The sequence below is a fragment of the Pogonomyrmex barbatus genome, unplaced genomic scaffold (assembly GCF_055798465.1).
Source record: "Pogonomyrmex barbatus isolate J1 unplaced genomic scaffold, ASM5579846v1 scaffold10, whole genome shotgun sequence".
Classification (NCBI taxonomy): domain Eukaryota; kingdom Metazoa; phylum Arthropoda; class Insecta; order Hymenoptera; family Formicidae; genus Pogonomyrmex; species Pogonomyrmex barbatus.
Window position 1 is genome coordinate 4,541,915 of NW_028297099.1, and position 14,738 is coordinate 4,556,652.

Genomic DNA, 14,738 nt, shown 5'->3' on the forward strand with positions numbered 1-14,738 from the left:
CGCATTTCTCTTTTTTTCTTTTTTATTGTTTCTTCTCCATTGCATCGCCCCACATCTCGCTCTTGCAACGACGCGCATTTACTTTCTCTCTTCTCCGTTCTCTTCTCTCTCTCTCTCTCTCTCTCTCTCTCTCTCTCTCTCTCTCTCTCTCTCATCCTTTTACTCTCAATGCACTCGTAAAACCTGTTCGCCAAAATTTGTCGCGCGTCCAATAAATTCGAGCAATATGCGTACCGGGTTAATCGGATGAGTGCAATCGTTCGCTTGTGGAACATTACCGTGATTCCCCCTCCATTCTCGGTTTTCCGTTTAACGAAGGTATCGCTCGAACTATGAACGGATTCGCAAACGGGCTCTTTTCTCACGTTACGGACGTGTCAGACAACGTGTGGCTATAAATCCGTTTAAAATGGGCTCGTTTAAAATCTCAGGATTAATGAAACATAACGCATTAAATCGCGCGAATCCTGAAGAGAAACAATAATTATATAATCAATTTTTTCATTAAAAATTAATGACTAATAATTCGCAAATTTTTATTGCTTATTATTTGAAAAAAGAGATACCAATGTAAATTTCTCACATGAATAAATAAGAAAAAAGAACATTAAAGTGATAAAGACATTAAATTCTTGATTGTGTGAACTAGTTATGCAAGAAAAGTGCATATTTAAAAATTCAAACCTATGTCGCGCTTTTAAATTTATAACGACTTTAAGCAAAATGTGGAGGTAATTAACGAAGATTTCGCAGAAAATATAGTGTATAAGTAGTGTATAAGAAGCAATGAATTCATTGCACAACTCTCGAATTATTAAACCTACTGCAAAATTCATCTGTATACTTGGGAAAAAAGACAAGCGAGACGACAAAGGAAAGCCGTAAAAAGACGGTATTTCTCGGTGTCGTGCTTCTAATCATAGATATCTTCCGTTCTTCTATCCATTTTCTACTAATTATACGTCTGCAAATGAAACACGTCATATAATCATTAAAATTTAGCAACAGCTTTAAATATTAAACGGAGGTCGACTTGTAATGGATAAAGAAAAAAAATCTTTTGTAAAACCTAAATAAAAGTTAATTTATTCGAACTATGAATATAGTGATTATTTCTTGATAATATGTTTTCAATTTATTAATATTGTATCTTCAGTGTCGATCATATCGACATACTCTAATAAAGTACAACAATATATAATACTTCCAAATGGGTAGAGGAATATGCTCACAAAAACATCAAATAATCTCTGCATGCTAATTCGCGATCTAATTAAAATTTCAGCTCTTTTAATGCCACAGAAGGCAATAACGGGCTGGCAATGTTTACGCGACTATAGCTGTCATAAAAGTTTCAGCTTTATAGATTAGCATAATAATATTCGTGCGGAATTGTGAAGGACAGGTGCGGAATGGGCTGAGGGTACCGCGCAGTAATTCGCTTAACCACTTATATTTAAGTGCCCTCCGATGCATAATCCAATGAATTCTATTAGACCGGGGGTGCGGGTCATGACAAACGGGGCGGCGATACCACGAGAAGGGTGAATATCACCCTCGTAGGAAAGCGTAGCTTATTTCACGCATTTGTAGCAAACACGGTTGATGCGTGACGCAGTTTCGTTTAATTACAACAATGGTACTCGTAAAGCAACTGTTATTAATCTTCGAAATAATAAGGTTGCCTTCAAACAGTATAATAATTCGATTCGCGAGTTTATTAGCAAGCAAATATTGCATGATAAAATGTGAATCCAAAAAATAACAATTTCATGAAAAAAAAAACGTAGGATGAGAATAATGATTACATACATGGTTAAACCATGGTGAGTTATTATCAGCATTTCGAAATATTATTATATATTATATTGACGTCATTTAATAAAATTCATGTGCAACAATAATCTTCGTCATAAAATTCATTTAATCGTGCGTAATTTAATTCCTATTGAGAATCAGAAAATAACATAGAAAATATATGTTTCGTGTATATTTGCATAAACTGCGCACAACAAAATATTGGCGCCAAGGGACTAGTATGTTACAAAATATTACCACGATCGCAATTGGACTGCTCAATAACTAAATGTAGATCTTTGGGCATAAGAGATCATAAGAAAATATAACTGCGATCTGGCCATTCGCTGCGCTAATGGAAATAAGTAAATCGGCCGGGATTAAAATATGGAATATTTGATGGAGAATGTTCATTTTTCGTTTCGTCCGATAGTGACGGCGCTCTTTCGGTTTAATAGTTCCGTAATGTAATTCCATTATGATTTCCCACACCCCCCGATTGCATCAGAATTTCATTTCGTGCCCTTCCCTCCCGGCGCTGTCGATTCGAGTTCATCCAGAAATGGCTGTCCGTGGTTGTTTAATGGGTTCGCTATGGAAAAAAAAAAAAAAATGAAAAATACAAAAATTCACTTCAATGCTTGAACCGAGAGTTTACCCGAGAGTCGACTTTTCGGCGTGATTGTTACGTTCCACATTTCGCGCAAACGCTCGTGGAAATTTAATTCTTTGGAACTATTCCATGTAGTTGCCGTTCTAAATTTTAAAACCTAAAGAGAATAAAATAAATTGATCTCAGATATATTTTACAGCTTCGTAATAAAAAGTTAAATCACGTCGTGCGAATATGGCGACGTTGATTTTTTTCTAAATTTCTATATGATATGGAGAAATTTGCATATTCTCATGCAGGACTGTTAATTCCGGCAGTTTGATCTGCGAAATAGATACCGTAAAGTTGAAACCACTTCTAAGGTGGTCCGAGGCCGTGATGCAGCCTATATACATACACATTTACCATATATATATATATATATATATATGTGTGTGTGTGTGTGTGTGTGTGTGTGTGTGTGTGTGTGTATATGTATGTGGTGACCGCATAAATCACGTTCATACACGAGATGAAGCTCTGCGCCACGACTGACCACCCCGTTTTCTGATTTACGATTCCGAACTTCGTCCCCAGCCTCTTATCTTGGTAGATATTTTCGGATGGGAAAAAGTGCGGACCTGTATAACGCACACACTCTAAAGTGCGATAGGATCGGAGAAAAATCTTACGGTGATCAATGTTCTAATAGCAATCCGTCGTCTGTAAGGAATTTCGTCGTACGAGAAATCAGGTAATAACTCCTCGATTTATGTCTTCATGCGGCTTTTTCCCACGAGTTCTCGCACGTCAGCCACGGTTTACTTATTTACGAGCTGCAGTATATCGTTTATTCTTATTGAAGGTACGGCGGTAGCGACAGTAGTGACAAATCGTGGCGCCAGAATAACAATGTCCTATCTAATATTCCTGTAAAATCTGAGATATTCGCATACGCATACGGAACATTGTCATTTGCCGCGAAATAATGAGTTGGAGATACTCCAAATATCGAGATTAGGATGTCTCATGAGAGCGGTGTACTCTGAAACAATCGTGCATTTAGTTTCTGGCGCAGAAAACATTTTGTCACGTCATTGTTTTACATTACTTTTCACGTTGGTATTCGCTTAATTGATGACTTTTTATTTTAAATAGATATTATGTCGACATACCCGGCCTAAGTTGACGTTGTGACGAAGTAATATGACGTTATGGCTCGCGAGAGTTATGCACGGTATGAAAGATCGCGTCTGTTTGATGTCACAGGCATTGTATCAAGCTAATGCATGCGAGGCACGATACGTGTCATGCCGATGAATAACAAGATTAATGAAAATCTTAATCATAGGAACTTTGAAGTTGGGAATATACAACGGCGCTCGTGCGCGCGAGTCTTTATTAAATATAGCCGCGTAACGTTGTATTGCTGCGTGAAGCTGTAAATTCAACCGGGCTGGTTAATACCCATGCCGTGCCATGGTTACATTTTCGGCATTGATACAAATCACAAGTGAGCCACGCGTTACAAAACGTATAGATAATAGATGCGAAGATAATAGAATAAACGAAATATTCTATATATCGCTGGTTTAGTAAGCTTCATTCTTCCCGTAAGATACAATGGAATAATTGAAAAATGTTATAAAAGACTCACAAATAAAAAATAAAAGCAGAATAGAATAGCGTATTATATGATAAAAATACGCGGATGTAAATAATTTTTTATTTCTGTAATAATTATAAGCCAATCCAATTGTTCACTCGCTACTCCATCCATATATTCTTTTTTCATCATCATAAAAGAATTTTTATTAAATCTCATCACTTTTAATGGGATTTAATAAATTTTAATGCAATCGATAGATGTATATTATGATTATACCTGAGCGCATCTCTATTCAGCAGCTGGTACATTGTAGTTGTGACAATATTTAGCTGTCGGCATCATACATCGTATTCATCGGTAATAGGACTAATGAAAATCTTAATTACCGAGACGTATGGAATCCAATCGGATATGCGAAATGGTCGCGCGCACCCCATCTCTCCCTCCCTCTCTCTCTTTGTCTCTCTCTCTCTATCTCTCTGCCACGCAGCATCCTTCTGGATTCTAGTTCTAGCAACTATTTTCTCACGCGATTTACGCGCCGCTTTCACGCATAACGTTTTCGGGAACGACACAGTGGCAGCGTACAGCGGCTTCGGTGACGGTGACGGAACTCGCTCCAATTTGGCCGCCGTCGGTTTCTCCTCCTCCCCGAGAAATAACACGCTCGGAGAGGGAAGAGAGGGATTCTCGTTCTCCTCTCTCGCACGGTAATACTCTGGACAGGGCGGAATCGCGCTTGTCAGCCTGGTTACCGCGAATAATGGATGCGACGGTAACTCACGTTAATGAAGCGTGCCATTTACATCTCCTCCATCTGCGTCGTATCTCGCGGCGTATTTCGATCTGCTCCTCGGATGACACCTCGCCTAACTTACCCTCGTACGTTTTCTCCCTGATTCGCTCGGCATCTGCCGTTCCGAGGAACGGAACATCTTCGGTGCCTTCCGTGTTCAATTTCATCAGCCGGCTCGCGAGCTATTTCTCTTCCTTCCTTCCTTCCTTCCTTCCTTCATTGGCGTCAACAACGGCGGTTGCCAGTCGAGATATAGCGAATTCGATTTGACAGGGAAGCCTATTCAGGACGATCGGCTCCGCAGTTACACCCATTCGTGATGCTCGAACGGAAGAGACTGAGGCCAGCGTGTGCAGACGCTGACAGGGTTTGACGAGAGGGTAGCGCGCACTCTAAGGGATCACAGACGCCCGATGATCCTTGAATGCTAGTCCACGAATTCGGGACTGGTACGAGGATGTCCGCCGATTGATTGATAGCACGCTGGTGGGTACCGCAGCGATGTTCGCATCGAGAAACGGGAAGAGGAAACGTTCGAGAGCGCTCTGTCGATCGACCGCTGATAGGTTGAAAGATGTTTGCGCCAAGAAATAACACATTGTATCTTAGAGCTTTTAATTACATTTAATCCATTTATAAGAAATTTATTTAATTTTACATCGCGACTATTTAAATATATAATTTGATTCAGTATTAAATCAAATAAAATCCTTCCCAACGATCAGGCAACGATTTTGTCAATATTATCCTATTTTCTTAAATTGAATTTAACACCGATTTTTTTTCTAAGAGATCTCTTGAGACATCAAGAAAAATTCTCGGTTAACACGTAAAATACCATTCGAAGAGCAGCGCGGCCTTTGGAAATCCAGCAAGGAATGGGAGGGCGCGTATTGCGGGGATGACCTCTTTAACTCCCGAAAAGCCTTGGAAAGAATGGGAGAAAAGGCCACACGGCAGCCCTTCTCCGTTCCTTCACCTCGACCACGTCGACAGAGCGAGAAAACTTGCAGACTCGTTGGGTACTAATGGCGTCTCGGGTGTCGAAGTTTGATTCGAAGGAGGCAGTCCCTTGGGCGCAGGACACGACGCGACTGCGAAAATTCTTTCGGACTGATAGCCTGATAGCGGAGAACTTCGACTCGGACTAGCGCAAACCATTCGTGCCTCACGTAGCCGAGGCAGCCTCAACTTTTCGCGATTTATTTCGTTGCGATTGATGCTCTTGCCTAGAAAAGGAAAAACGTACGGCTCGGAATTATTGGCGGTAGATTCACGTCGCGATTCTCGATCAAGAGGAAAGAGCTTTCTTCGTTCAACCGACGTGAACTCGACCGGTTCGCTGCTCACCGTTATTCAAGAATTTCGAGAACTCGTCGGTGGAGTTGAACAGAGAATATTCCATCGAATCTCAAGTGTATGAAGTTTAAGTAACCTGATTCAATGCACTTCTATTTTCAAATAAAAATGCTGACTAACGTACACATTTAATTTGTAATTTTTTGTACGCGGTTTCCTCACGACATTAACTGAGTCTATAAAATTCTAATCGTTAAATATCGATCAAGGAATTTCACTTTCTCTCGCAATACAAATACGAAGCTTAAAAGTCGAAAATTATTAAGATTCTACCTTGTTATGTTTAATTTAGGCGATAAATAAAATTAATAGTACTTAAATACGCACCATTTCAAGTATAATTCTTCGGTTGTCTGAATGTACAGAAGCAGTTTTGCGAAATTATTCGTCTCATTTACTCGACTCGTAACAAATGGAGGTTGAGAAGGAATTTCCGTGGCCCGATGAACGACTTGGTAGATAGCATGGCGAATGCGACCCTATATCTACTTCGATTCCCAACTATTCGTAGAAACCTGCCGTCAGCGTGTCGGCGCCGTTCCCGGGGAATACTAATCAAGTTTTCCGACGGTTCGTAATAGGGGAGAAATTAATTCCAACTCCAATTAATATCCGTGGAATACTGTATGCCTAACCATTTCTAGATTCCCCGATACGGCGAGCATATCTGTTGTTTCGACGACAATGATATCCTATCAATGTTATTCGCATTTTTCGGTGCATTCCATGATCACGTTATTAAATGATCTCTAACAAATATTCGAGAGAAATGAATAACTTTTATCTACAAAGTCAATCTTTTCGTTATCAACAGAATTCGAGAGATTGTCTCATATTTTAATGTTTTAATGGATTGTTTTAATACGTTCATAGAAAATCGAGTCTGATTAATACGTCAATAATTTCTCTACGGAATAAATTGTTCGAAACGTCATGAGCTAATAATTAATATCAATAATCCGTTAGAAATAGTGAGCAATTCGACATTACCGTGAGCAATCGAATGCGTAAGTATCCTTTGATTAATATACGGCAATCAGGTAACAACGAGAATGGATAATAACGGCAATATTGATTTATTACATCCATTTTTTTTTATATAATGCGATGTTGAGAACGATGTTCGTAACTTGTGATTTAACGAGACTATAAAAGATGATCAATGCAATTGAAATTCATGTAAATTTATGGACACTGCGACGTTTACACAATTGAATCGTGTGCTGCAACTATTGAAAAATTTATAAAAATAAATTCATAAAAATTGAACATGCTGATTTTGTGCAAATTGCGCTAACGGCTGTGCTTTATGCATTCGACATCTAGTAGTTTACATCGTGCTTTTGTTAGCATATTACAATTACACGCCGTGGTCTATATTAATGCTATTACGTTAGCATTGGAGGAACAATTTCCGATAATTAAGTCGCCGATTCTATTTGCTGGCCGCATTATTAACGATTCATTCAGTTTCTAATAATTCACTCCAAGATGTCTTTAATTGAATATTCGGTCTATCTAAATCGAAATTAAACTATAACGGTTTATTCAAGTTTAAATTACTTAAGGAACGGATTTAAGGAATGTAATTGTTACGATATAATTGTAAACAGATATCGCGTATAAATAGATACCAATATAAAATTTTACAATAATCTCGTCACATCGTAGATATTTTCGTAGACATCTTAATCAATGCATCAAAAAATTCGGAAGATCAAGAGAACTAAATATCGTTGGTGTGAGGTGTATGACAGATTATAAGGTACAGCAATACTCATGATCGCAGCATGCTCTCCAAATGCGGCTAGGCCGACGAATACATTTGTCCAACTGATTGGCAGGTTGTAATTGCGGCTGAGGCCAATGAGCATACGTGGTCGGTATTGCAAACCTGGCTGTGTCGTATACGCGTTTGTATCGCACTTACTAGATGAGCGTTTCACATACGCGAGACTAATAAAGCCTTGCAGCGGTCGAGCTTAATTCTTTTTGCGCGTACAGCTAGCAACGTGCCTGGCATTAAGAGTTCGTTGTACCACGTATGCGAAAACTTCGTTACGTAATCGCAATGTCAAACGCGTAAACCTGTGACCTTTTTTTAAGTGAATATCGTATTGCTATAGCCCGATATTGCGGAACGCATTGCGCTTTTAAATATCCAATCCCCGTACGCGAGAGATCCCAAAACTGGAGATAGTAGGACATCGCGTTGTGTACGTGCGTATCTCTTATTGTATCGCGAAACTTTTTATGAAAAATGGGCGCGATACATGTAGAATATAAAGTAAAATGAACATATATCGTAATTTTTATAGTAATAAACAACTAATGCATAAATCGTTAAATAAAATCGCTAATGATGCTTGATTTTCAGATCTATAGCATATTTAAAATATTTAATTTCATATTCAATATTATTAAAAATATAATCTATTTATCGTTAAAAAGAGATGTTGGTCATGACCGTATATGGCGTTGATAGTCTGGCTTTTCTCTTTAAAGTCCGGAGGCGTCATTCATGGAACGAAGGGAGAGTCCGGAGAGTCACTTCCGGAGTGTCCGGAGTGTCTTTCCACGTGTTCCCCACGACCGGCTCATTTATCAAGCTGACTTCCATTAATATCCGACAAAATAGCACGGCGACGAGACATCCCATAGAAGTCATGAATGTCCGCGTACGAGGTGAGGATAAAGAATTCCACGCGCGGTCGCGCACGTGCGCGCATCATCGCTCGCGCGATCGCGAGCGTGTACCACGTGTGAACGCGCGATATGCTGAATATTCGTGACGTGATTTCCATCGGAAGATTCGGCTTGCCTTTGTTGCACGCATGAATCGTATTTTATCGAGTTGATGCGATTACTCTCCGCGAGCGTTATGGCGCTTATACGAAAGCGGGTCGACAGTTGCATTTTGATGCTATGAACGTCCTCTAAAAACGCAGCACACCGTTCCAGGTACTACAATTAATATGCAAGCGAAAATACTTTACTTAATATTGTGATTCATTATATAATATTACGCTTTGTAGATAAAGGAGGAATTACAATATATAAACGAGCGCACCTGAAAGAGGTTTTCATGCGTCGTTGAAAATTATTACATAAAATGTACGTTTATGATAACCGACTGGCAAAAGGATTGTCACGATAATAAATATTTTGCCTGCAGATAATCTCGCAGCTTGTGGATTTTACTCATAACTTTAATGTGCTATTCAACGAAATTAAAAAGTTCAAATTGCTAATAAAAACAATGACAGATAAATGCATATAATTGCAAAAGAAAAAAATTAATCGCAAAGCGATTATCAAGTAAACGTTTTAAAGCTTGAGGATTTTGTTTTCAAATTCCCTCAAGCATTTTCCTCCACGATGCTTCTGTTTCTTTCCAAGTGGTACCATTTCCAAATCGATTGTTTAATTACAATATAACACATAACAATTGATTAAAAAAAAATCTAACTTTTAAAGGAACATTACGTACACTTACAAACGTGTAGAAAAGACTTTAAACATAAAAAGTGCAAAGTAAATTTACAAATAATTCTTTCTTTTAATTTCATACATAACTTCAGAATGAAAGCACCTTTTGCCAATGTGCACAATCTACTTGAAAATGACATTATTTAGAGTACAAGCTGAGAGAGAAGGTTTAAACCTCGATGATAAAGAGTTGAGAATTTCTCAAAATCCTTTTTTGAAAATTTTACGATTTGTTTCAAATATTATGATTTATCAGGAGAGAAAGATTATCTTTCGTGATTAAAATCAAAGAGATTTAATCCGACACATTATCGTCGTGTGAAATGGTTCAAAATATTTTTCGAAGTAGCAGCGATTACGCTGATTGTCGCGGAACTATCAGCTTGGCGGCATCGTTAAGCCGCCTTAAGAGACGCGAGCGTGATGCTGGTACATAACGCCGAGGTTCTGTTCCTAAAACGATAAGTGCGACGCGAATGCATGGCCCAAGGATTGTTCGACGAGCGATAACTTTTCCCGATAATGGCTTCGATCGTCGTCCTCGTCCTTCGGCCTCGTTCTACTTCTACCTACCGTTCAATCGCGGCGATGCGGCTGGGTGGCAGTCTGCAGATATTCGATCACGCTAATGCCCGACTACCGCGAGTTTCCCTCACTTAGAGAAGAGAAGTAAATAAGATCGCGCGCGAGACGAGACGAGACAAGACGAGGCGAGGCGAGACGAGGCGAGACGAGGCGAGGCGAAATGCGCAATGGGAACGCGTCTAGTAATTGACTACCAAATTAGACGACGCCTCACAACACTCATCGATATTCGAAAGCAATTAAACTTTCCGCGGATTCCACTTTTTTACTTAACTCGCCCTTATCCCTTAGCCGTCCCTTAGCCATACCTCAAGTTCCTTTCTTCTTCCGTGAGAGCCGAAAGAATGTCAGCCATTCTTTGAGAAGAAGATCTCGTTTAAGTCAGGAGGCCCCCTCAGATACTTAATTTTAACCACTTTCGCGTGAAACTAGGCGGACGTAGTCGATAAGCCGGGTTTCGCGTAATCGCTCTATTCTCTTTTACGGATCTTTTGAGCCAAAAGAACCTGTGAAATATCCGTATGTTTGCACCAACCCTAATGCCAACTATACTATCAGCTTTTATCAAATAGCTTTTATGAATTTGTCAAGTGCCCTCTTATATAAAGCTAAAATCCGATATTATTATCCTCTATTAATTCTCTTCAGGTAATTCGATAGTTTCATTATTATCGTTATTATCATTATCGCGGTAATTATTAATATTGGAAATTTCTCAAAGCGCTTCTTTGTTTATTATACTACGGAAAATTTTATTTACTGAAGAGAGAGAGAGATTATAGGTATTAAAAAAAAATTCTGCAGATAATACTTGACTCATTATTATGCGACAGCAAGTGGCAAGCATTGAAGATATACGATAACAATAAGGAACGTTCAGCTTCATTAAGCGGTCGGGTAGGTAAACGAGAAGTTAATTAACGTTGTATTATCTAGAGAAGTTTAGGAAGCTCGCGGTTTCTCTCTCCAGCATCTAACATAAAGTAAAGTCTACAAACTTCCGCGCGGATAGCTGCGGGAAGAAATTACAAGTTGCAGTAAACGAGACAGGTCTCACGTTCATTGCTAGATGATTGTACTGTTGATCAATGTATCCGGCGTAGCTAGTCGATCTTATCACGAAACTGCGACGTACTGTCACGTAACCGCACCACGCGCAAAGGAGAAAGAGAGAGAGTCAGAGAGGGCGAGAGAGAAAGAGGGAGAGAGAGAATAGGTGAACGCCATCCGATATGCTCGAGAGAGGAGGCTGTCCCGAGAACGCGTTATACGCAACTCTCTATAGTCGTAGTATGGGTATCTTCTACATAATTGTGTACATACAATATCCTGGCAGTCGCACGCTTTCTCTTGATCAGAGATACCAAAGTTAAAGTTAAGGGAAATCTATTCTTTCAACGTCAATAACATCGATAATTTTATTATAAATCAGAAACAATCGTGTGATAAACATTAATAACCTAAATAAAGATTTAATATAATATAAAGTATAATGCGACCAAGTTTTGATCACATATTGCTCTCTCATTTAATTGTTTGTATGTTTAAAATTTTCGTCACATCACAATTTGCTGCATTGTTTATTGATTTTTTCCATTATGCTTTGAGAGATGACAAATATGAGAAAATGTTGATTATATAACATTCTATATTAACTCTAGCAGAAAATGATAATTTCCAAATAAATTTTCTAACAAATTCTGTATCAATAGTGAAACCTATATAATATGACGTATGTAGGAATCAATATTTACTCTTTTAATGAAAATTTTTTTTATTTTTGAATTTCTAAATTCCTTATATTCTTAATTAAAAAGTTTATAAAAATCATATTAAAATTTCTCAATATACTTACGTAAGGATAATCAAGAATAAAGTAAAGTAAAAGTCTTTTTAAAATGACTACATATTCCGAGATAATTAATAATAATCATAAGGAAATAAACGTAATTAAATTTTCTGCATATAAAATATAAAATTCAAAAAGTTTTTAGTTTTTTGCACTAGTAGTTAATTTTTACTTTCTATGACACACAACACATATCACATTTGATATTTCCTAAATTAAAATAGTTGTTACAAAAAAACAAAATTAAAAAATAAAATTATAAAAAATAATATTATGTCCCTTACAACTTAAAATTTAATTATAATATTGGTTTTTTCTATGTTTATTTCAAATACTTTTGTAACACACTGTCATTTTAGCTCTTCGCGGATTTATTTCGACAAAGGGATGTAGGACAAGAGAAAGAATTCGCGCGGCGGAGTCAAGAGAGCTTCAAAAGCTGGTATAAAAAAAAACGAGTTTCTATTATCAGAGAGAGAGAGATGTACGAAAGCCTTTGGAATATTCTCGTAAAGCGCGGGTACGTAATCTCAAGTATGTGCGAAACAAAGTTTCTTCCATTATGGTTTATCGTTTCAGGGATCGAAATGTTACAGCACGATTTCCCGATTGATCGATACTACGATAAGTTGAAATCACAAGCGAGTATTTTTCTACTTCTGCAACACCGCAGAGCAAATGTTGATTCGCGTTTGTTTTGAGTTACGTTTCTTCCGCACCGTCTTGCACGAAAAGAAAAGTTACGCAATATTGTTGCTAGGTTACTAATAACATGATTTGTACTACGTGTCTTTCGTTCCGCCGATCTTCTTAGTTTCATTAAGTAATTTCCATATTCCAAAATTCATATATAACATAATCGATCGACATACATTTCTATGTTTTGCATATTTCTTGTTCAGCAAGATATTCTATCTTAAAAATGTTGCATTTTTTAGCTTTCGTCGTAATTTGCTGTCGTGAAATTGTGATCGATAAAAGAGCGGAGGATTTTCACAAAAAGTACATTACGATCGACGTTTCTTTAAGCCCTTGAGAGCCTTCGATTTCAATTAAATTCATCTTTTCAGATCGTATTTTCAATTTTAGTGTACACATAGCGGCTTCCGTTACGGACAGATAAAATCACATCACTCCATTATGGTTTATCATTTCAGTATACTGACGGAATTGTAGGAGTTTCGATACGGTCGCATGTTATATCGATCAATAGTACTCGCCATTGTTATATTAAACTGCACACGCCGGATTTTACCGTTTTCCCAAACGCTCAACGCAAATATGATCCACTTGATTTTTTTCCAATGTTACTACTCGCCATCGCATGTTTCAATTCAAAGTGAATTGTAGAAAATTTCTAGCGAATTTTATAAGCATTTTTTACGAATGTACCTTTTACATAATAATAATGGTACACGTTAACGAAAGCTCACACTCACACCAAACAGTCGCTGCGATCTATATTCTAACAGCAAAACGGTTAATCAATAAAATTAAGCTTGCAAATCATCTTCTTGATCTGATCTCAGATCATTCTTCAATGATTGCAAATCATTCTTCTTGTTCTGATAAAATGAGCTGCTAGACTGTTCGTCAAATTCACATTTTTCTTTTTGATAATATAATAATGGTAAAGACCTTTCCGTAAATTCCCAAAGTTTTTCCTTTAATTTTCACGCTCTGGTAACAATCGGAACTCAAACGGATCGCGATCGGAAGTTAACTTATGATTCGCCAACTGGTTTTGCAGTCAGCTTGGCCAAAGAATTAATAAGCACCATTGCGAAGCCTCCTTTTTGTTCGCTATTATCTAAGATAAACGATGGCCTCTCGACACGATGGGCCACTCGGCGAATAGGGCAAAACTTTCGAATCGCTCTTGCGTCGGATGAAATTCTGCGGAGGCGGACGCTTCTTGCTCGCCCGACGGGGCTGCGCGCGTATTTCGCCGTTTTCTCAGATCACTGAGCAAATGTTGACCCAGTTTCGCCGTCGGATTGGACGTTATTCTGTCTTGCGAAAGTGCTGACTGGAATATGCGATGAGCGAGAAGTTTGGAGCTGCGCCGCGCTGCCCCTCTTCTTCTTCCGCGCGGGCAGAAAGTCTCGATCGCTGGACCAGGTCCGAAATTCGACGAGAGAAATCCACTCGCGGCTGCTCTCGTCGGATTCTTATATTTACGGATTAGCGGTAAGCTTCATTGCGAAATAAAGCTCAACAACGCGCGGCACTCTATTTTTACGGAATATATTAAACTTCAGTAAACAGACTTATTTATAATTGAACTTTTAAGCTCTTAAATAAAATTAAATATTATTAAAATATTTTAGTTTTGATTTATAAATGAAAGTGAAAAAAGATTTCTCTTCTTACATTGTATAATTTGATATTAAATAAAGTTATAGATTATACATAAATTTCTTAATTATCCTCATTTAGATGATTTCTATCAGCGCCCTTCATATATGGTATGAATACACTTTATGAAGTAAAGTCGATAGTACTCTTAAAGAGTTAAAGTAGTCGTTCTCGAGCGACCCGGCTAAGTTGATTCATCTCGTTTCGCGAAGGTGCCTCTTATTACGCGTTGCTATACGAAGTTTCTGTAAGCCCGCGCTAAGACACAAACGGAGGAGGTCGCCTTCAACGTGAAGTCACCCGG

At 38.2% G+C, this 14,738-nt stretch overlaps 1 protein-coding gene across 1 annotated transcript in view; it reads right to left on the reverse strand.

Moving 5' to 3' along the window:
- Window positions 1-14,738, reverse strand: part of LOC105432611 (defective proboscis extension response 8) — a 160,491-nt gene that overhangs the window by 82,832 nt on the left and 62,921 nt on the right. The gene's annotated exons all lie outside the window — the stretch shown is intronic.